General features: G+C 40.4%; 1 protein-coding gene across 36 annotated transcripts in view; it reads left to right on the forward strand.

Annotated features, from left to right (window-relative positions):
* Positions 1-24,437, forward strand: part of SGMS1 (sphingomyelin synthase 1) — a 279,683-nt gene that overhangs the window by 178,921 nt on the left and 76,325 nt on the right. For 27 of the 36 annotated variants that reach the window (XM_070562136.1, XM_070562104.1, XM_008518428.2 and 24 more), the window contains one exon: positions 5,888-5,968. The exons of 8 other annotated variants lie outside the window; for them this stretch is intronic. The gene's annotated coding sequence lies outside the window, so the exon portion shown is untranslated. Of the gene's footprint in view, positions 1-5,887; positions 5,969-17,950; positions 18,310-24,437 lie in introns of those variants that run through there. One more of the 36 variants, XM_008518432.2, reaches the window with a different exon arrangement.

The following is a 24,437-nucleotide window of genomic DNA, read 5'->3' on the forward strand; positions in this document are numbered from 1 at the left end:
AATGCTTTGGCATAGTAGGTGTCCCCAAATTATCTGTGGAATGAATCAGTGAATTGAGTAGTAGGGATACATAAAACAATGGACTAGACATACTTGCACAACTGTTTGTTCTAGGCCTCTTTTGATCTTCTTCCCTACTTAACATTTATTAGAAAAAGAAAAAACAGATCATTCGTAAGAAAAGTCAGCTTATTTTAAGGGGCATCTCAGTTTACTTAGAAAATGCTGTGTATTGCTTTTGAAAATGGATTGAACATTTAATATGAATGTTTATTCAGTATTGTTTTTTCCTCTTGCCACAGAGCTTAGTTTTTACAAGTAGGAGCTTCATAAAAGTGTCATGGAAAGTTAGTTCCAATTTCTTTTCTTACAGGATATTTAATACCACTGATTGCATTATTTCTGGTGTTGAAGCTAAAGTTTAATAGACCTGAGAATAAAGAAGCCTGGGAAACAGGAGGCCTAGGTTGTGCTGCTGAGTGACCCTGAACAGGTCACTTAAAGATTTGGGGACTGTGTGTCATCATCTGTCAACTGAGAGGCCAGGACTAGAAGATTAATGAGGATTTTCCAGCTTTCAAATAATACGATTGTAAGATTTCCCCGGTTTCTGCTTGCAGCAAGAGGACTATTGAGTAAGAGGTCTCTGGCTCAGTGAGTTAGTCTTAGCTGTGTACTCTGCTTGAGAATTGTTACTTGAGTTCATTTGTAGAAGCTATCGGTACCTGCTCAGAAGATTTAAGAATATATATGTTTGGTTTCAAACAGCTCATATTAGCACGGAACTTTGGATGTTTTAATTTTTATTCTGTTCTCAAAACCACTAATACAGAAAGTCTCCAACTTGTCTCTTCGAACATGGGTTTTATAATGTGTTTAAGTCCATTATATCACATTTCAAATACTCTTTTGTTAATATTATTTTATGATGGGTAGGGGCATAGTATAGCTCATAAGATAGTCAAAATCCCCTTGCTGTTTTAAGTGTGTCCGTGTTTGGCACGTTGAATAGCCTTTGCAGGCCAGCCAGGGGATCTGTTCACCATTTATAAGATTGCTATTTCCTTGGTAAATATGTTCCATGATGTCTTCCAAATGACAGGAATAGGGTGAGAGGATCTGTGCGGTAAGAGAGGAAACTGAGGCTCTGAGTCAGAGATAGTTGAATAGGAGGATGCATGCCGGTGTGAGGGCAGGATCACGATGCCAGGCCCTGGCCCCTGGGCCTTCCTCTTCCTTTCCCTCTCCTCTCAGAAGGGCACTTGGTTGCATCAGAGACTCCTACCTCACCTCCCTTCTGTTTTAGTTATCTATAGCTCCATAACTATCATTACAAACTTATAGTGCACAAACTATTTCACAGTTTCTGTGGGTCAGGAGTCTGGGCATGATTTAGCTAGGTACTTTATAAGGCTGCAGTCAAGGTGTCAGCCAGGGCTACTGTCTTATCTGAGGCTCCACTGGCGAAGGATTTGCTTCTAAGCTCATGTGATTGTTGGCAGTTTCTTGTGAGCTCTCCAACTGAGGGCCTCAGTTTCTTGTTAACTGTCAGCTAGAGGTTTCCTTCAGGTGGCTCTCCATGTAGGCAGCTCACCACGGGGCAGCTTGCTTCTTCAGAGACAGCAAGGAACAGAATCTTGTAACAGAAGGGACATTACAGTCCAACAGGATGTAACCACATGTATCCTGTCATTTTTGCCTTATTCTGTTGGTTACAAGCAAATCACAGTTCCCCCCCCTCACTCAAGGGGAGGGGATTATACAAGGGTGGATAACAAGGGACAGGGATCGTGGGGGCCATTTTCGAGTCTGCCACATTTGAGGCTGGCAGGAGTATGGCTCTTTTTCATCCTCACTCTCTTCTCTGTGCATTCTCCTACTTAACTAGGAGTGTATTTCTCATCCCTTCTGTCTTCTTCCTTCTTTCTGACCTGCAAAGAATTCAGCAACCCTGGGTGGCTTTTCCTCCTCTTTTCTGCTGTGGAAATGCGAGGAGAAGGTAGTAGGAAACTCTGCCTAGGTAGGGAACTCTCACACTGTCAGGGCCCTCCCTTGATGGCTGGAGTTTTGAGTGTATGAGACATTCTTAAGCAAGTGTTTCTAAGTCACCATATGGCTTATATAAAGGACCTAAGTGGGATCTTCTCAGCTTTTGTATCTTCTGGTCACTGTTGTCTTTAAGCAAGCCTGAATTCCAAAATTAGTTCAGTTTCACAGTGCTATCCTTTTAGGATCTCTTGTTATGACTGTGTTTTGAGATTCTAATTTAGAATCATTAGTGGTTTGGTCCTTTTGCTCTTTGGCCCCATTACCTGCTCTTTTGCATTATTTCCCTGTTCTCTTCAGTCATCCTTAGAATGTCTCCTGCCTTTCTCGGGCCTGCTGCAGTCTTGTCTCAGTCAGTCTTCAGTTATTGCTCTTCCTCAGTGCTGAGGAGACAGTGTTGTATAGTGGTTAAGAACAAGGACTGAAGCCAGACTGCCTGGGTTTGAATCCCAGCTCTGCCGTGTACTAGCTGAGTAATCTCAAGCAAGTGATTCACTTTTATTTCTGTGTGGCAGGTATTAACATTTCTCATTTTTCCACTGGCTGGTAAGCCTCTGATGGCTGCTGCCACCCTCACTTTGCTCCTAAGATATATGCACAAATATCGGAGCAATTTGCACTTTATTACTAAATGAGGTTTTACCCCAAACCTTTGTCTGATCTCCTGGTAAAGTGGGCTGGAGCATATTTGAGCTTGTGAGGGTGCCTCTTTTTTTGTTGATATCTCCCTGGTACTTGCTTTGCTTTCTATGGATGAGCATAGTAGATTTCTTCCAGTAGCAGCAATAGTCAGTGAGCACTTTTGGTAGCCATGAGCTTTATTAATTGTAGGCATTATGTCTTTTAATCCATGTAACACGTTAATTTGTAGTACTGCTATTACTACCATTCTATAGATGAAGGAACTGAAGCTTAGAGAAACTAAACAACATGCTGCCATTACACTGCATTCTTTTAAATGAACTTCATCTCAACTACCTTCTAACTCCTTCCCCACCCCAGTTCTTAGCACAGTGTCTTCTGCCAAATGGGTAGTTCATTAAAGTCCATTATTGAAGTAATTTGTAATTCTTTTGAATAACCATAGCGGTGGCAAATTACCAACTTTGAAGATGAATTTGATTTCTTGAACCTATGAAAATATTTTCTATTATATCAAATAAAGTGGTTTTTGTTCAGAAATCAGGAATAACTAAGTCGTAACAAGACAGTTTTTCTTGGGTGCTTTGCTCACTGGTTTTGAAGGTAAAAAGAAGAGTACTCAACTTACTCTAAGCAGTCAGCAGCGTTGGAATGAGTCCCAAAGAGCGTGACTTAAAAGGTATCAAGGAGCACTTTTTTTTAGATAGAAAGTTCTATTTAAAAGCTGGTATTGCCCCACCTTTTGGGTCTTTTTTTTCTTGAAAACGTAGTTGACAAATCCATACTGTTGTTGCTGAGGCTGTAATGTGAAGCTAGCCTTAGCGAAAGTCTGCCTGCCATTCTCAGTGTGGCTTTTGTTTCCCACAGATGCCCACTGAGTACTTGGCGTTATTGCGCACACCAGAAGAATTAGCACTGATGGAAATGATTCATTCCCTCTTTCAGAAATTTATCATGAAAAAAAGAAACTCAGTACTGATATGAAGAATGCTAACAAACGCATAACTAGAGCTTTCTGTTTACATGTTAGTAAAGACTGTCAACTAAGATGAGGATTTTTATTTAATACTTCATTCAGAAGAAATTACAAAAGTTTTATGTTGTTGTCAAAAGTGTGATTTGAACCTCTCTCCAAAATGTTCACATAGGGGAAGAGTCTGAATTTAATGGACTATATACCAAATTGCAGTTGTAACCATGAATTTAATAGATTATCACACTTGCACCAGTAAACATAATAATTGCAGTTATATTTTGAGGACTTATTCTATGATGGGCACTGTACATGCATTATCTCTAATCTACATAATTACTCTCCAAGGTCTGTATTATTATCCTAGTTTTACAGACCTAGAAACTGATGCTTAGAAGGATTAAATTGTCTGGCAAAGACCACACTGCTGTTAAACAGCAGAGGCAGAGTTCAAGCCAATTTATTTTAAACCTATATCAAACCCTTCTGCATTTCCCATGCCTTTCAAAGGCTTCCATGCCAAGTGACCAGGCGTGTAAAGCTATAGCTAGCCAATAAGCATCTTCCTCTCAGTGTTGGGTATAATCTACAAGTCTTTGACTCTTTAGTCCTTCCCTGCTCTTTTTATTGATATTGATGAGTTCTTTCTTTGTTTCTAGGAAGCTCTCTGGATTTATGAAGTATTTGTTCCCTTCTCTCTCTTCTTTATGCTCCCTTCCACGCACAGACACACCATAATGGTTTGGATAACTTGAGGTTTCCGTCTATTCTGTAACTGAGGTGACACTATCTCTCATGGTACCTCAGCGTATGGAGCCATTTTACAATTAATATTAATCTCTTCTCTGAATGACTTAACACGGAGGCTTCAGGTGAGGAAAGTTAACAGGTTCCTATTGTAAGTGTTGTCTACTTGGAGCCATATGTTCCTCACATAAAATGGACAATAGTTGCATTCTACCTGGTAGGAGTGGGGTGTTTTCATTTGGGGCTCTTCTGTGAAGGGAAAGAAAATGGAACTTCTTATCCCTAGGTTGTGGCCCCTAAAATGTTATGAAATTAAAAAGCAAAAGTAAAACATCATTCTGAATGACTTTATCTTGGAAAAAGGAAGGCACTTTGTTGGGCATATTCCATTATTCCATGAATTATATGAATCTCCAGTATTCGAATTGGACATATGGACAAGGTAGCAAGTCTGATCATTGAGCATTGGTGTCCCTGGTTCTGGGGGGTAATACTCTTGTTGGATCAAAGTATGCTTGACATTGGAAGATTATATCTTTCATCTTATTTAATCCTCAAAAACACATAGGATAGTAGGGGGCATTTGATCCTCTTACAGAAATGAAGAAATTGAGGCTGGAAAAAAATGATTAGATTTTCCCAAGGTCACATGGCTAGTAAGTGGTAGGACTTTGAACCAAGGTTCTATCTGTGTGGTGTCCTCTGGTGGATGGTGGTGATTTGGGTTGCCTAATCATTCATCTTTCCTATCCTGTAAGTTTTAAAGGATTCAAGAAGGAGAGCAAGGATTCAGATGGGAATCAACATAGATAGTAGCTTAATTACTGATAAATTACGGATTGGAGAACTTAGAAGTGTCAGTTACCTCCTTCTCTGAAACTGAAGCATGCATTCCATCCTAGCACTCCTGATTAGTCATCCAGTAACAGCTGGAGAGAAGCTGGAAGAGAGAGAGCTGGCTGGCCCTCTTAGAAGCAGGCAGCCATTGTGCTGCTTCTTGTGTGGAAACTAGCTGGCTCCAGTGTTAGAGAGAACTGAAGGGACCCCTCGCTGCCCAGCTCACTGCAGTCCTAAGCACTGATCCAGTCCTTGCTCTAGTCCTCCCAGGCAAATTGGTCACTCACTTTTTAGGAGAAATAGGGAGAGGGTAGGGGAGGAGAGATAGAGAAAGTGGGTTACTGTAATACTGTTGCCTCCCAGGAATCAGATTGAAAATCTCTTCCTGAAAACATAAGGGAGGGTATTTTAAGGGTTCTCCACCCCAAATCCCAACCGTAGAAATACTGCTTTTTAAATATTTTTTCCCTTGGAGTGATCTTCTATGTTGTTATTCTCTCCTTCCTTTTTGATTTTGCAGAGAAAGGAAGAGATGACTGTATTTTTCTGTGTGTTTTGGGTATAAAGAAAGGAAAAGACTAATGTAGAAAGCAAGAAATGGTCTCTCTGAGACATGTCACTGATCAGATTCTTTCATGACAGGTGATGGAAATGTACCGGAACAACGGGAGAAGCCGATAACTGATAGGAAGCCAGGATGACAAGAATTTTTTTAAATAATCAGTAAGTAAAATTTTCTTAGCCCTTCAGAATTCTCTTGACTACTGGGTGAATTTTTTTATAAGAAACCATAGTGTGGGGCCGGCTCCGTGGCCGAGTGGTTAAGTTTGCGTGCTCCGCTGTGGTGGCCCAGGGTTCGGATCCTGGGTGCGGACATGGCACCACACGTCAGGCCACGTTGAGGCGGCATCCCACATCCCACAACTAGAAGGACCTGCAACTATGTACGGGGGTGGGGGTGGGGCGGTTCGGGCAATAAAGCAGAAAAAAAAAAAAGATTGGCAACAGTTGTTAGCCCAGGTGCCAATCCTTTAAAAAAAAAAAAAGGAAGATTGGCAACAGTTGTTAGCCCAGGTGTCAATCTTTAAAAAAAAAAAGAAACCATGGTGACAAGAAGAGCACAATCAAATAACTTAAAAAGTTTAAAAGAGATAATGTTTAAAAAGTAAATATCCAAACACTTCATAAAATTGATGCTAACGTTTGAGAAATTATTTTTTCTTGGTAGGGTGTGTCATTTTAAGTTGGGTACATCAGTTTGGTGGATAGAGCCTAAGTATTTAAAGAATTAAAAGAGGATTCTTTTTATATTAAACCTGGAATAGCCCTTCTCAAATACAGATTTTCTTAGTGCCTTTGGTTCCATGGACCTCATTTCTTACCCAGTTTTTGTGGGTACATTTTGTAGGTAAATATGAATAAACTTGGTTAATATGAATAAAATTGAGCTTTTTGTCGCCACCTTCTCTGTATCCCTCTTCATGTATGTCATTTTTTACACATCAGAGACCATTAATGTTTGCTAATTATCTGACAGTTATGTGTGGTTGATTTCCATTTCATTATGATAATGATAATGTTAGTACGTGGAGTAGCTTAGTGGAAAGATCAAATATTTTTGAGTCAGACATTTATAGGCCTGAGTCTTGCTCTTGTGCTTTTTTAGTAGTTACTCAGCCTCTCAACCTCAGTTGACTCATCCGTATATTGGATTTGATAAGCTCTCTCATGAAACAAAAGACTGTGCAGATAGTATTTTGTGCTATGACTGGTACGTTATAGAGCCACAATAAAAGTACTTTCCTTCCTTCTATTTGTATCATGATTTACAGCGTACAAGCTTTTATTTGGACTCAGAAGATTAGCCAGCTCAACTTCCTTAGCTACTGTCAGACAGTGGTCTGTTAACATTACAGGGAGTGATACTCAGGTAACTGTTAAGAGCTAGCCTTGCCTGGAGGAAGGGGTTGTACTGTTTGCTGATTTCTCTGGTGTAAATACTGCCACCGTGGCTAATTTCAAACTACCAACAAAGTCACTGCAAGCAGAGTTGGGAAGTGATGTGCAGGACCGCACCATGAGATAGTTTCTACCAACCAGAACAATAGTTGTAAAGAACATCAAGAGTATAGATAGTAGTAAAATAGGAAGTGATGAGTTTTGAGTATTTCCCTTGTTTTTAGTATAGTTATTTTAATTGTATGTTTATATAATTTAACTTTTAACGATGGCTGTGTTTTGCAACTGGCTTGCTAAAAATCCTGAAAATATGACAGTCGGCTCTAGTGAACTGGTATGAGCTGGCTCCAGCAGAGCACTGATTGTAGGTTTCCTGTTGTGAAGACATTTCTAAGTCACAATTCTTCAGTTATCTGTCTCAGCCTTGGTGGTAAGAGTTTGGTTGATAGAAGCAAAGTTTGGTTTTGAATCTGTGCTTGGTAACCCAAGTTGTCATGGTCATATAACTTCTGGAATTGAAGGTAAGTGCCGGCACCAATTTAGAATTTAAACTTATTTTCTTAAGAGTGTAACTGGAGTTCTCAATTTGCTAACTCAGCTTTGTAACTGGCCCCTGGCAGCCCTCACCTCTTCTGGCTGTTGAGTGACAATGAGTGGAGATAGACTGTTCACTCCCTTTTGAACTTCCTTCTCTCCCTTCCCTGTTCTCTCTCAAATCTGCATTTCCCGGAGTAGTGACACTGTGGGGACAAGCAGCCAGGATGCCTCCTGACTAACGATAGCATGTAGCTTTGCTTTTGATTCACAAATGAAGTTTTAATGAAAGTGAGTTCTTTCCAGAGAGAGAGAAACAAAACAAAACCAAACCTGGGCAAAATTCATATTGGCTTCATTACAATCTTAGGGAATAAAATCGAGAGAAGAAAGGAAACTAGATCAGATATCTCAATGTTTCTTCTAGCAGCAGTTTCTTCAGTTTTTCCGACTTGCCCTTTAGAAGGGAACAATTGAAGCCTGAAATTGTTCAGTAAGAGCCAAGATTGTGGTGGTTGTTTTTATTTTAAATCTCACCCACCTAGTTCTCAAAACACTTTCTTTATTGAACCTTAAAAAAATGCCTCGGATATTTCAAAACATTCGTTTGTGTCAATTCCCTGAATCAGACTTACGTAATCTTAAAACATTTATTTCCCTTATTTCCTCCTAAAACAAAAGGTACTTATAGTTCCTACTGAGTCAGGGATGGACTTGGATTATTGCAAAAGTAATTCTTTTGCCTTTCAAGGCAGAAGCTCATGGATAGAAATCTGAGAGACTTGCCTCTGGATTAAGAAATATTGACTCATTTTTTTTTTTTTTTTTAAAGATTTTTTTTTTATTTTTTCCTTTTTCTCCCCAAAGTCCTCCCGGTACACAGTTGTATATTCTTCGTTGTGGGTCCTTCTAGTTGTGTGGCATGTGGGACGCCGCCTCAGCGTGGTTTGATGAGCAGTGCCATGTCCGCACCCAGGATTCGAACCAACGAAACACTGGGCCGCCTGGAGCGGAGCGCACGAACTTAACCACTTGGCCACGGGGCCAGCCCCTGACTCATGTTTTAATCAAGTTGAGTAAAGGTGTCTCTGGTAACCTTGAAAGCAAACATGGGAGTAATAATTAATAGAGAAATTTCACCACAGAAAAAATATTCTGCTTTATAATTTCTCTCTCCAGAATAGACCTGATGCTATTTCTGAACATCCCCACTATAGATGAATTTTTGATTAGAGCACTACTAGGTGTGTAGTCTTCAAACGTGTAAATTTTACAGCCTTGCTTTATTTTTAGATCAACTCACTCACTAGTTTGCTGGATACCTGAGAGTCATGGGTTATGAGGGTGAATTCTGGTAAAAATAAGACAGGCTTATTCCACTTCAGGAGTGGATGATAATCAGGCCTGAACATAGAAAACTACAATTGCAAAACAAATATGGTAGATGTTATAAAAAGATGTATTAAATACTCAGGAAACTGACAGGAGAGAGAAATTACCTGTGTGGCAGGAATGGGCTAGGTCGGGAGAGTTTCAGGAGCAGATAACGTTTGAATTAGGCATTTAATGGTTAATACCTTTGAATTAAAATACTTTTTAAGAAGTTATAAAGTTAACAATACTAATTGGAAAGAACTTTAAAATGTGAAAATTATTAAGAATGGCAAAATCACCAATATTATCACTACCCAGAGATAAGATTATTATCTTTTGGTTTTTGTATTCTGCCATGCTCTTTCTGTGCATAGATTAGATACATAACTTTTTTCTCCCTAAAATGGATTGTTATAAATATCATTTTCGATCCTGATTTGATTGACAATATCCTGAGACCATGTGACATCAATAAATATACATCCACATCATTTTTGTTGTCGTTTATACAGCATTCCATGTGTATATGGGTCTATAATGTATTTAACTGTTTCCCTATTAGTGGGCATTTAAGTTCTCAACTTTTCATTCTTGTAAAGCACACTATGATGAATATCTTTGGGGATGCCCTGTGGTGCATTTATCCAATTATTTGGGCAGGATCTTTGAACAGAGTTGGGGCAGTATTTAGGGAACACTCTAGGAAGAAGAAACAGTTTGAGCAAAGAAGCAGAGGTAGGAAAGGAGGATCCTATTTGGGGGAAAGGCTAGAATTGTAGTTTAGTAGAATGCAAAGAGAGAAGGGGAATAGTGCTAATTAGGGCTAGATGTAGAAGATAGAGGGTCTTTGATGCTAAGCCCTTTCTTCATTCTCAGTTGGGAGCCATATTGGAATCTATATGATACTTCAAATGAAGATTCTGAATGTCTTCAACTTTTTAAAAGAATTTCCCAAATTTTAGAAGAAAGAAAAATTATAGTTCTGCTTTCAAAAACTCCCTAAAGTCTTAAGAAACTGACCAATCAGGGAGTGAACAGGTAGTAGAAGTCATGGGAAAAGTGTGTGTGTGAATACAGAAAAGTGTGTGTGTAAGACTAGGGGAGCTTATGGTTTTGACAGGTGAAGGAAACATCATTAAAAAGTGTATTTTCTACACTTAAGGAATTTTAACAAACTATATGATTAAATTTAAAGATAAAGTTTGGGAAAGATAGGAGTTAGGAGATAAGTATTATAATTTAATAATAACACTACCTTAAATTTATTGAGTACTTTTATGTATCTCATGTCTTTTAAGTACATTATTTTACTTAATATCTCAACAACCTTTCTAGGAAGAGTCCAGGATTATCTCCATTTTGCAGGTAAAACAGAGGCCTCAGTGAAAGCTGATTCGGTGAGAGAACACCAGACTTGGAAATCCAGTTTGGTCACTGCTGGGGCCTTGGGCAAGTCCTGGCACTTCACTGGGGTAGTTGTGAGGATATAATAAGACAATAACTGCAAGATTATGAAGACAGCATAAAGTACCGTAGAAACGGAAGGACTACTTTTTATAATAGGACGCTTTCTTTTATCATTACTGAGGGGAAGTAAGCACTTCTCTAGCCATTTTCCTTTCCCTTTGTGGTAGGTTATATTATTGTCAAAACATTTGCTCTTCCTTCCTACCCATGGTCCATCCCTCTGCTTTCCCACCCCACTGAGGGTTGACTCCCTTGGCTGGCTTGGCCATAGAACTATTTTGGCCAATGAAATGTGAATAACAATGGCATGTTGCTGTTTCTGAGCAGCAGCTTTAATAGACATGGCCTGGTTCTGCCATCTGTCTTTTCTCTTTGCCGTGACACCAGCATGTCCCAGTTAGTGGTGCTCCTTCTGTCTTGGTCCCATAGTGAACAGGACGTAGTGCCTAGCCACAGCTCACCTGCAAGGAACCAAACAGGAGCAAGAAATAAACCTTTCTCTGTTGTTGGGCTCCCAAATGTTGGTGCTGTTTGTTACTGCAGCATAATTTAGCCTGAACTGATATACTCCTTTTTCACCCTTTAGGCCCTACCCTCTCTCCCTTTCAGAACACACACACACCCCCACACCTGTACAGAGAGCTTCCTTTTTAACTTGAGAGACAGTGCCCCCCATGAACTGTGGTACTACAGTGTTTCTCCTGCATTGAAGAGGTCAACCTTCACCAGAGGTTATCACTTCAAATGAGGTATTTAAATAAGGTATTTAGTGTTGACCAAGTTGACCCTTCATTCTTTTTTTTCTTCAGACATTTATAGAACATGTTCTGTGTCAAGGTCTGGACATTTGGAGGTTTAAAATAATCCGAGTCCTAGACCCAGCCTTCAGGACTGCGTATCCCAGTAGCTGTAAAACAAGGCAGACAGTGTCAGGTGCTGAGGGAGTCTCACTTTGATAATCAGCAAACTGTGTTCATGTAGATGTCCCCACTTTGTTGTATGCCATCATTAAGATGTTCTTTCAGTGTCATTGCTTTCTGTTAGGTAAGCTCATCTTCCCCTTCCTTCTCCTCCTTAACATGCATTTACTATACCATTTAATTTGTACTACGTGTTAGACTTCCTTATTGTCAATATGTCGTTTTTAGTCAAACAATTTATACTGACTTGTTCACTAGTTTAGTGTATACGTCCTTGCTTTTGACCTATGTTGTAAACTCTTTAACTTCACAGATGACATATCTTAAATTTTTTTCCCTGTAATATAAATTGCTTAGCACACTGTTACAACAAAATTAAACTCTTAGTAAATTACTGACTGTTTTCTCTGCTTCCCCGCCCCTCCACCCCAAGTTATTGGTTCTTTTTTCCATGATGTGTGAAGTGGAGTTCATTGTCATTAGTCAGAGTGCCCCTTTTCTGTTTCCTTTTATGGCGTCTGACGTGTTTAAGGCTCTGCATAGGAGAACCAGTTTGTCTTGGCTTAGTAATACCTTACTGCCATTTGAAATAATCTGGAGTTAACTGGTCATATTTCAGATCACGTGTTTAATAATGTGACAGGTTTTAAGGAGATCTAACCTAATTTCATGTTCCTAATGACTAGTCGTGACTTTGGACCATGGAGTGAAACCAAAAGCTCCTAGAGGGCTATGTGACTAATAGTTTCTGGGTTAAGACAGTGTACAATTTACCTGTTCCCTTCCTTTAGGATTGAATTCAGCTATTTCCTGTCTCGTTACTTCTTACCACCTCTCCACTTTGATTTCAAAAGGCACAGGTTAATTTATTATTAAAGTCCCATCCTGGACCAAGGGCGTTCACACTTTTTTGTCCAATACACACAGACAGAAATGGTTGTTAGCCTCAGACAGGAAGGAGCACTTGGGGCTGCCATGGTTTATTAGTAATGATCTGCTTTTTACGTAGGGTGGTGGGTTCATGATTGTTGATTTCAGTATTATTTTCCCTGAAAAATATGTTATATATATTCTCTTGTGTATATTAAATACTGCATAATCAAAAAGTTTTTTTTTAAGTGTAAAACACAGTTAATGCGGTTAAATGCAGCCATTGTATTTATATTGGGAGAACTGAGTCACATTAGTCAGTTATTTTTGCAATTTTAATTTTCTTTTAAAATACCTTAGACAGCTGTTTTAATAGATAGTGCCCTCTGTTTTCAACAGGGCAAAAGACATTTTTTATGAAGATACTATTTATAGACCCTTGATTTTTGGAGATCTTCATGTAAGTACAGGCATCAGTATAGTTTAAGGCTTACCCAGAGAAATAGTTTCTTTTGCTCCGCAACACAGAAGTATCTTCTCTTAGGTAGATAGAGAAAGTTTATGTCTGGCTCTTGACTGTGACTGCCCACTAGTCCTTCTCTTCTTTGCAGGGAAATCCAGATATGTGCAGAGTCTGAGACAGTAGCTCTCAGTCTCCTCAACTGTAAGCCCACGCCTGTCTGGCTGCTATGAGTATCAGACATAGTCCCAGCTTTGGGGGCAAACATTTGTAGCTTTGAAGCTGGCTCTGACTCATCTTGACAAATGACCTTCGATATCAAAACCTCCTTGACTCTCACTTTCCTCCTGGATTCAGTGCAGTTGTTAACACCTGCCTTCCTGTATTGTGTGCAGATTAAATGTAAAGTAATGTGTGTACAATGGATGCCACTGTCATTACTAGGTACTCAGCAAATGAATTAAATTGAGCATGTTTTTCTTGTTCTAGGTGGATTTCAAATACATTTTTCTTTAGGAACAATGTTATAAATGGGATTTGAGTATAGAATTAGAAATATTATTAACATTATACTTCAGATAAATCATGAATTAAATAGGCTTTTAAAGACTGGCCAGAGAAGCCAATGTTTACGTTTTGTCTCTAATGAAATAGAGATAGATACATTTCAGGTGCCACAGAAGAGTTCATTAACTTTAGACTCTAGAAGTGAACTTTTTGAATGTAATTTATTACCAGGTCAAGGACTGCTTAGATAAGCTTTTGCTTTAGACACAAAATGGAATTTCTAATAAATAGGTGGTGATGGTTTTTGGGCAGACAGATGAGCCCTCCTTCCCACTTCTGCAAAGTAAACTCACCTTCTGGAGAACTTACGGCTCTTCCCACCAATCCAACTAGGTAGTTCTAGCGTAGATCATGGGACCTTGGCTACTGGGGTCGGTATGTGGTCCCAATCTGGACCGGCATGAGTTTTTCTTGAGAATTTTTAAAATTACAACTATAGAATAGTCCGTCTTAGTGGTAGAGCTGGGAGTTCAGTGGAAGAAGGTGGATTTTAGGAAAGGAGAATGAAGCCAACCTGGAGAAGCAGAGATGCCATCTTGTCTTGGTAGAGTTCATTTTGAGTTGATCCTAAAGCCCAGCTACACCTGTGGCTTTCCGGTTGCTGGGTTGTTTAGAGTCACTACATCCCACCCTCTTTTACCTGTGCTGCTTCAAGTGCCATCTGTTACCTACAAGTTAGGGAATGCTGTCTAATTCGTTCAATTGTTTATACTTGGAATATTTAAGAACTCAGTATCTTTGTCATGGGCAATTTTAATAAATATAATTGCACAGTAGGACATCTGATTTATGACACAGCTTTCTGAGAACAATGGTAGTATTTATTCCCATCTCATAAAAACAGAAATGTATTAGCACTAATCAAAGGATACTAGTGACTCTGTGTGTGTGTATATATGACAATGACTCTTGGCAGAGGCTTGTTCTAATACAAATATCATGTAACTTTTGACTTTAAACCATATAAACAAATGTATACTTATGATAGTTCTAGTAGTTATGAGTTGCCTTGAAAAACTGCCCTTTGCTACCATTTATGCATTTAGGAGCACTTGTAGGTGAATAGGTAGATGTTTGTAGCTATACCATGTACGCTGTGAGAGAGATTCATATTTAAGAAGAAGTTGGTAATTTGGCAAGATTGTCAGTCTTGCCAAATATGTATGTATGTGTTCCTTACTTGAAAGGGAAGCTAGGATGACTTATTGCCTCTGTTCTCTTCAGTGAGTTAGTGTCTGGGGAACTGAGATTTTATGTGACAAGACTCTTTTGTAAGCTCTACTTCCCTTTAGAAGTTATCAGATTTGCTTTCTCAGTAGTAGCGTTCTGTATTGTTGGAACATGTGAAGACAAAGAAATGCATCTGCCGCTTGGGTTCTGTTTGCCAACTGGTTTGAACAGCTAGGTTTGTTTATTCTTGATGTCAGCAGTCAAAGGGAAAGTTTTTCTTTCTCCTTTGTGGCTGTTATATAACTTAAACATCACTATATCAACAATGACTATTGATTCAGAATCTGCTAGGTCCTGGGGGATATAAGGCCTCTGAAACACAATCTCTGCCTCAGATGGACTTGTGTCATCTGGTGAGAGAGAAAAGTCAGGAATCTCAAAAAGAAAGACGTGAAGGCAAAGTTAGTTGTGAGATGAAGATATAAGGAATCAGCTCTGTAGGCTTTTGAAGGAGAGGAGAGATCCCTGGGGTTTGGGCCAGTGAGGAGGGTTCCAGGAGAAGGAAGCATTTGAGTGGGTCTGGAAGCTGATAACTAGTAAGAAGAGTGAGAAGGTCATCAGACAGAGGGCATGGTGTGGTCCCAGGGGTGGAGGTGATAATGTGCCCACTGCTTTACGGGAACAACAGGAGACCAGTTGGGTTATTTGGCAGAGGGTTTTTTTTTTTTTGCTGGGAAATATTTGCCTTGAGCTAACATCTCTTGCCAGTCTTCCTCTTTTTTTTCCCTTCCCAAAGCCCCAGTACCCAGCTGTATATTCTAGTTGTAAGCCCTTCTAGTTCTTCTGTGTGAGCCTCTGCCACAGCATGGCTACTGACAGACCAGCAGTGTGGTTCCACATCTGGGCCACTGAAGTGGATCGCACTGAACTTTAACCACTAGGCCATCAGGGCTGACTTTGGCAGAGGGTTGTTTAAGTGGAAGATAGGGGTTGGAGATGTGGAGCCCAGCTGAACATCATCGCCTTGGGTCCGTGGGCTAATTGTCACTTTTTTAAAAAACTGTAGAATAATAGTCTTTGTACTTTGCATTTTAACTTCAGGCAACAAAGACATGCTAGAAACAGTTATCCTTTTTCTATTATGAGAATGTTTTAACAAAGTTGGGAATGCTGTTCTTATTTTTGAAGCATAAGGATTATTGCAAACATCTTTTAAAGTGCTTTAAGTTATGAATTTATGAAGCTCTCCTTGCTGAACAGAGTACCTACTCTGTGGATTTGAAGCTTCACTGGATCCTAGACAATAAAAACAAACTAGATTGTCTCTCTCTTTCCTGTGTGTGCTTCCTTTCCCTTCCTCTTTCATGTATCTCAGTGTATCTATATATGTCTGCATACACATACAACTTCATTCTTCAGACTGCAGTGTTAGGACGTCTACTGAGTTGCTCAAATACACATAGGTTTAATATAGTCTTCTCATATAAAAGAGCTGCTGTCCTTGGTGTAACAGTTCACACATTATCAGTTTGCCCAGTATAATTGATTATAATAGTTTTGTAAACAGAAAATCAGTGTGCTTAAAATACATATTAATTTTCATGATTGTTTGAGGTAAGTTGTCTATAAAGCAGATGTTTTCCTTTTGATCTCTACTATGAAACTATAGTCGTTTAATTGATAGAGAAAAGGTTTATGACATGATGACATGCTAGACTTTGACATTTATCATGTGATGGTGATGATGTGTTGGGAGGACAGGGGGAAGGAGCTGGCAGCTGGAACAGCAGTTGGGAGACACCCAGCCTCACTCACCCTGACCTGAGGAGATGAATGCCTGGACCTGGAATGGAAAAATGGTACAGACATGGAAGACACTAGGAAGTTGTCATCATACCTGTTGATAGTGAATTGTCAAGAGAGAGGGAGGGAGCTCAGATGACTCCAGAATTTAAAGTGTCTAGGACAATAAAATTACCTTTATGAAGAATATGAGAGTCAAGTGAGATTTATCAGCTTCATCATCTAGGATACAGGCCCAATTTATGCCTGTTGCTAAGGATAAATGTTAGATTATAGGCTTATCTTGTGCTTGCCCTTTTTGATCATAACTTGGTCTTCCAACTGGAAGAAGTCTTAGATATCCTCAGAGAGAGATGAAGCAGTTTACCTGGGGCAGCACAACGGGTCACTTGCTGGCAGAGCTGGGATTAGGATGGGAGCTCTTGACTCCTGGTGTAGTGTTCTTTCTACTCTTCATGCTGGTTTGGAGATAAGAAAATAGCGTTTTAGAAAGGTTCTTGATCTCACTTTAGATCTTATCTTTGGCTAATGAGTATTTTGAAGAAATCTTGGCCTTTAGAATGACTGCTTCTAAACAAGTATGAGGAAGGTAAACGCCGGAGATCTTCTCCAAAGCCAAAAAGGTTTAATTTATAACTTAGAAAAAAAATCTTCTTCTGTAGAAACTATCTTCCCCGAGGAGTAAACAACTTATCTCTTAACTGGTTCGGGACATAGCAGTTCTATAGTCTCCTGTAATTTGCCAATTCCCAGCTACTTAGTTTCTTTTAAATATCCTTATTCCAAAATAATGTTTAGGGCACAGTGACCCAGACAGAGTGAATAGTTCCAAAATCACGCTTACTTTTTTAAAGTTTGTTTAATTTGACATAAATGAAATCATTCCACTTTTAAGCCTTTTTTTTGCTTCTAATAAAATTTCTATTACAAAATAAGAATACCAAATCTAAGAATACTAAACCAAAAGTTTCTTCAGTTTTTTCTCCATTTATATAAAGGACTCAGAACATGCAATAACTATTTCAGTTCTAGAATTCTTTGGCTATTTTAACATTGAAAAGAAAAATTATGGGCCAGTATATCAACAATTTTGGGGTTCTGATTCAAGATTGAGAACGACAAGACAGCATTTTTTGAGTGCCTACTCTGTGTCAGCCAAATGTTTTGTGTGTATTATTACATATCTGCTTGGCAAACTCTGTTAGTTGGGCATTTTATCCCCCTCATTGCAGATAATTAACTTGCCCAAGGTCATAATGTGTCAGAGGTCATATCTGAATCTGCTTTGATTCCAGATCCCAGGCTCTTTACATCTCGGATCTCTGCCTAACTCAAGAACTTTTACTAAGAAATAGAAATTAATGTACATCCACTGATCAAATCTCTATCATAACAAGATTAATCCTTGTTTCGTAAAAGTTTTAAAAAGGCAATCTGCCATTTTCTTTAACTTGTTAAAGGCTGAAGTTAAAAAAAAAAAAGCTGTAAAAGGCTCCTAAGCATGATATAAATCAAGAAAGGAAAGTTCCGCCTTAACTGACAGTGAACACGCTTATTGGTTAGGATTGCACGGGCTGACTCATTTCTTTTTTGCTGTGTTAGACGGCCACACCCTGCATACCAAAAAAACCTCTGCTGCCGGCCACACTGGCAGTCTCTCTGCTGGAGCCTCAGGTTGGACTAGACGTCCCCGCTCGCAGCTGCCCGCCTGAGAGGATCCGCCCGCCCTCTGGCCTGCCGGGGCTCAGGGCGCCCAGCACCGCCGTCCTCGCCCGCCGGCCGGCCGCGCAGGCAGCGGGAGAGGGGCGGCCGGGGCCGGGAGCGGGGTCGGCGCGCAGCTGACCGCCTTCGCCTCTCCACCTGCGCCCGGGCAGGCAGCGCGCACGAACTTGGCGCCCCGGGAACTTTCCCGGACACTTTGCCTCCAGGGCGGAGAGACCGTAAGTGTTGCTCCTTCTCTGATGCTGTGGTTCATTAAAGTGCTCTCTCCGGGGGCGTTGTAGCACTCACAGACGGAGGACCTGCTTAAAAAGCATGGAGAAACAGGCTTTCTTGCCTTGCAGTAACGCAGTCGTTGTGCCATTCCCTCCACTACGGCGAAGTCAAGGGAATCTTACTTTTCACTGGGTCTCGCTTTGATGATGAAATGGGCAATAACTATTAACACCTGAGAACGCTGACAGTGTCGTTGCTGAAACATAGCTAGGTAGACTGCATCACCAAATGCTCGCAATTTTGTAGGGTGCTTTTGAGAGCCAAGGATCGGGGGGTGGTTGCGGTTTGGGGTTACCAAGGTTTTCTAATGGAGGGAGTTTTTAAAGGAGTGGGATTGTATTTTCAGTTTGGTTACTGAGTTTTGGGGAGGTACTCACTTTTGCAAACCCCAGTCCCTCTACCAGGAGGTCCTTCAGCTAACTCCTTTGGCTAGTTGGTGAGTGAGATCTGTACTCAGTGCCAGAAGGAAGCACGTGCTCCCCATGTCTTAGAATGAGCATGTTTACGCCACAGCCATGCTTTCTGTTTATTGTGGCCAGGTAATTGCTCGTGTGGAATTTGTGAAAATAAATACACTGAGTAGAATGCATGGCACTTCCCTTTTTGTTTTTCCTATTTGTGTTTGCTATGTGTAGTTGTCGCTTAAGTTGTACCACAGTGGGAATCGGGACATTTAAGGTCTATTCCTGTTCCACTCTTAACCCCGCTGAGTTGATTATCACTTTTAAATTTATGTAGAAATAAAGTCAGTGAGCTCCGTAAAAAAATCTGCTTTTTATGTAAGAAATTAGCAAATGAGTAGAGATTTGTATGGTGTAAGTAAATTATTTTCTTGCAAGAGCATGGGGAGGTAGGGGACAGGAGAAGCAGACTCTTGTGATTATTGCTGTTTTGCTAAGGACATACACAGTGCAACAGACACATAGCGCCATCAGAAACACTGTACAGGCTGAAGACACCCTGGTAGCATGAAGGGTGACAGGAAAATTGTAAACTGAATTATAAAATCATATTATCAAATATGAATTATGAAGTTATGAATAGTATTAAACTTCATTTATAAAGATATAGGCTGTAATGCAGTAGCCTGGTTCTGTAATAGAAAGAAAGAGTAAAGTTCTTTGCAGCTGACGTCTAAAACTGTGAGGGAAACTTCTCTAGAAATCACTTCTAAGTGGAATAATTTGTTAGAATTTTTAATTAGTTACACTTTGAACTCCTGGTGACAGTGTTTCTAAGTTATAGGCTAATGGTTAAGCCCAGTTGCTTTAAGTTTAGCTGATTAAGCACCTGTGTGTGAGAGGTAACAACTTGGACTCCCATTTCTATTGAGAAACAGCCCGTGATGTTGAGAAAAGCCACCTGAAGTCCACTGGGGTAGTTGGAAAAAGCCCCCTCAGGTGGTGAGAATGGGGAGCTATTTTATTAAATCTCCACGATGTCTAAAATCTAAAGGGATAATTAAATTTGGACTTTGATTCAGGTTTCTCCTAATAGTTGTAACAGAGCCAAACACAGATGGGCCTCCTTTCATCAGGCACCATGATGCTTTGCAGCTTCTCCCTTGTTTAATTTTCACAGAAATGCTGAGAGCTAGAGGTATTATTATCTCCATCTTATCATTGAAGAAATAGTCTCCGCAAGGTTACATAATCTCCAAATTTCACAGCTAGTTAATTTCGTTTACACCAGAATTTAGCATTTAAGGTTTGTGATTTTTCCCATGTAGCTCCAATTCCTCCTAACGTAGTGTTGATTTTTCTGTGTGAAATAATCCAGAGGAGGTTCTTAGTTCAAAGCAGATTTTTAAGTGATTTTTAAAGCTCCTCATCACCCCAGTACCAAAATAGCAAAGTTCAAGGAAAATGCATTTATTCTGGAAGCTGGTGGTGTTCATATATTAACTAAGCAAGCCCTATTCTTGATGAGCCTGTTCATACATGTGGCTGCCTCATAGTTGCTGCTTTTTGGTAACTTTCTCCTATGTTTTTCTGAAGCACTTTTAGTTTTGGCTGTGCATATTCGTCCTGCTCCTCACAAAGTGCAGCTCAGGCGTTCTCTAATTGTAAAACCAAGCAGCTGGTCCCTGGACTTTCGAGTGGTTGAATTCTCTGTGTACATGCACACTCGCAGTATTTTGTGTGCCATGTGAAATGTTTTTGAATTTCTGTTAGCACTTTGGTTAGTGTTCAGCCTGTTTAAGAATGGTGACATCTTGGAAGGCACACTCTGTGAGTGCTAAAACTTTTCTTGTTAGATGGAGGTGGGGAGGTCTCTGTGTGTTGGGGCAGGGACAGCCCATTCTGAGAGTGCAGCTGCTGCATCATCTGTTGGGATGTCATAGTCAAAGAGAACAATGCCACCTTCTCAGGAGACCGTGAACGACAGCGTCTATTCCAGGACCAGGGATTGCTCACGCTCTCACCCCGTCATTCTTAGTATTTGACACACAACACCCACCCACCTTCCCAAGCAGAGCATGGATGCTTTGACCTCCTCCTTAAACTTCTCCAAATCGTAGCTGCTTTAAGCACTTGAGTTCTTCAGGGTGTTGAAATAACATGCCAGTGTGATGATAAAACCACTTGGGGGTAATCTTGCGAAAATCATGGAGAGGAGGAAGTATGCCAGACAACTTGATTTTCAAAACTGGGAGATGGTAAATTCTGGAAACTTTAGATTCAGAGCTTATGTTCGTATCCAGCAGAATTTTGATTCACATTTTTGAAAAGATGGATGAGGATCTCTTAGAAAAAGTGATGATGACCAGTATCAAGCATCACTTATCTCCAGTTGACCTCGTTTCTTTTTTGATAGTTAATGGACAGGTATATCGGCATTGCCATAGATGTGACATGTCTACTTGAGCAAAACGTGTAACTGAGTGCTGTGTGTTCTTTACTCAGGATTCACAAAGGTGGGTTGGAGAGCACTACTGAGAAGTGGGTTTGTGTCTTGGCATACCCAAAGAGGGATGATCAGCAGGGTGAGGCCAGACTTGAGTAAGGTGCCAGCATTATGCCTCGATGAGAGCACTTGATACAGCTGGAGGAAAAAACTCATTAGTAGAGATAGAGTATTTAGCACCAAGGAGATGATAATCCCACAGTTCTTTGAAGCTCTATAGATAGGAGTTAAGCACAGGGACTCTGGAGCCTGACCTTGGGCAAGTTATTTGAGCGCTGCGCACCTCAGTCTCTTCATTCATCAACTACAGATACCTACCTCATACAGCTGTTGAAGGATTAAATTAGGTAATCCATGCAAAGTGCTTGAAAACAGAGCCTCACAGCAAATTGTGTGTGTTAGATGTTAGTCTTTTGCTGTTGCTCCTACTTTTACTACTTGAGGCAACGTCGTGCACATTTCTGGGTTTGTGTTTAAATGTGTGTCCAGAATGGGGTAATCAGGTTTTGGAGAGGGTCTATAAACCATCTGAACAGTGGTTGAAGACAGTGGGGATGTATACCTTAGTATGAGACAGTGCTTATATACTGTAAAGTGAAATAGAGGCGCTCACATTCTGAATTCAGTACCTTTCAGACAGTCTAACAGTCTAACCAGTGCTTTCTCTTAAGGAGCTGCGGCTTGGTATGAGAGAAATCTTCACTAAACTAAGATTTAGAAGAGATCTTTCCTGGTATCAGTACAATCTTTAACTAGTTATGTGGTCTTAGGCAGTTAGCTTAACTCGCTGGTTCTCCACAGGGTGCGATTTTACCCCTCGGGACATTTGTCAATGTCAGGACGCGTTTTGGATTGGAACAGTTGCAGTGGGAAGGTGTGCTACTGGCGTTTAGTGGGTAGAGGCCAGGGATGCTGCTAACATCCTGCAATGCATAGGACAACCCGCACATCAAAGAATTAGCGTTTCCAAATGTCAATAATGCTGAGGCTTAATTCTTCAGTATATGTGTTTCTGTTTGTGAAATTTGAGTGCTAATCTTTGCTTTAGCAACATCACAAAGTAGCTTTAAGAGTATATTTATGAAAGGGCCTTTGAGAGTTAATATATTCTGAAATGTGCAGATATATACAGCATACACATTTTATCAGCAGCAGCACAGTAGAATATCGTTTTCTCCGTTCCCTGGAGGAATATGTTACAGTGGTCTGAGAGTCAGATAAGCCTCTGCTTGAATCTCAGCCCCACTGATTTCACCTGCTGTGTGATTTGGGGCTAGTTTCTTTATCTGTGAAAATTCAATCCCTATTTCATAGAGTTTGGAGGACTAAACAAGGGATGTATGTAAATCTTGTAGCATGGTTCTTAGGCACAGTAGTAAGCCATTGTTTTTGTTGTTTTGTTTTGTTTTGTTTTGTTTTGTCTTTTGATGAAGATTAGCCCTGAGCTAATATCTGCTGCCAATCCTCCTCTTTTTGCTGAGGAAGATTGGCCCTGATCTAACATCCATGCCCATCTTCCTCTACTTTATATGTGGGACGCCTGCCACAGGAAGTGGAACGTGTGCACTTAACTGCTGCACCACCGGGCCGGCCCCTGTTTTCTAACATTTGAGGGGTGGGTAATGGGATTGAGTGGTACTTATTAAAATGTAAGATTTGGACAGAGAATGAATAAAGAAATTGGATTTTTAATAGTTAAAAGATGAAAAATGAAAAGCCTTCTTGTCTTCAGAATTTAGGAGAGGTAAATGTCTTTGGAAGTGTTCCTTTGGCCTTGTAGGGAAGGGGAACCATAATATACACTAAGGTGAGAAGCATTTATTAGAAGGTTATTTATTATTATTAGAAGCATTTGTTAGAAGGGATGAGTTAGATGGAAAACAAGAGTCATCGACTTATATTAGCCTGGAACTAGCCAAGAATATAATTTGTGTTTGTAAATTGCTCCTTTACAAAAACTTCTGATGTTTGTTCTTTTTTTTTTTTAACATTTTATTTTTCCTTTTTCTGCCAAAGCCCCCCAGTACATAGTTGTGCATTTTTAGTTGTGGGCCCTTCCAGCTGTGGCATGCGGGATGCTGCCTCAGCTTGGCTTGATGAGCAGAGCCATGTCCACACCCAGGATTCGAACTGGCGAAACCCTGGGCCACCGAAGCAGAGCATGCAAACTTAACCAGTTGGCCACAGGGCTGGCCCCCTAATGTTTGTTCTTAAGCAGTGTAATTTGCCATATTTTTTTATCCTGCTCTTGACGTTGTGGTTTCTTAATATATTTTCCAGTGCCTTAAGATGTAAGCAACACACCCAGCCAGTATACGTGCAAATGTGTCAACTTTGTAGTCTTAGTGATTTCCTGTACACTCTCAGCCTCACTGCAAAAGATAAAGCAAAGCTTTCATGTGATCACTCTTCTATCACCTCCACTCATGTATCAGCTGTGGAACTAGCAGTCTGGAGACCGTCCACCAGTCTCACTGTTTTCCTGCTGCTATGGCAACCTATAGCAGCATGTAGCATATCCATAAGGTCAGTTGAAAGTTGATGTATTTGACTTAAGAGTGTGATTTTTTTGTGATAGGGCTTGGGTGGAAAGATCCTCGAGTATGCACAAGGCTGTCTACTTTGTAAAGGCAGAACATCATGTAACTCTGTTCATCTTCCAAGAAGGTAGTGGTAAGACACGCAGCAGTCAAATGTCCCCTGGCTTGGGAAGAGGCTCTTATTCAGGTTGGAGAATAGAAGTTAGTTAGTGATTTTTTTAAAGAGAGATTGCTTTTAATTTTCTTCCTCAAGTTCCCTACTGCCTTTGAACTGAATCGTTTAAAGCTCACGTAAACATGTGACTTGAGCCCTCAGATGGAGCAAGTGTTAGGACCCCCTCCCCCCAGCTGCTTGCCCCTCTGGGCGTCTGGAAATCTTTCCTCTTGGAGCAATGGGGAGAATTCACAGCTGGCTCACACCACACCACTGGAGCAATGGCAGCCCCAGGTGAAATGCAGCAGCCACAGCCTAAGTGGCCTGTAGAATGGGAGTGACTTGGAGATCAAAACGCACTTCTGAGAAATTTATCACACGGACTATAAGCCCTATTAGTGCTTGGAGGCCTTCCTTAAACTAACCTTCAAGCTTACCTAACTCTCCTGATCGTACACAAGTAGGTGATGTT

The sequence above is a fragment of the Equus przewalskii genome, chromosome 1 (assembly GCF_037783145.1).
Source record: "Equus przewalskii isolate Varuska chromosome 1, EquPr2, whole genome shotgun sequence".
Taxonomy (NCBI): domain Eukaryota; kingdom Metazoa; phylum Chordata; class Mammalia; order Perissodactyla; family Equidae; genus Equus; species Equus przewalskii.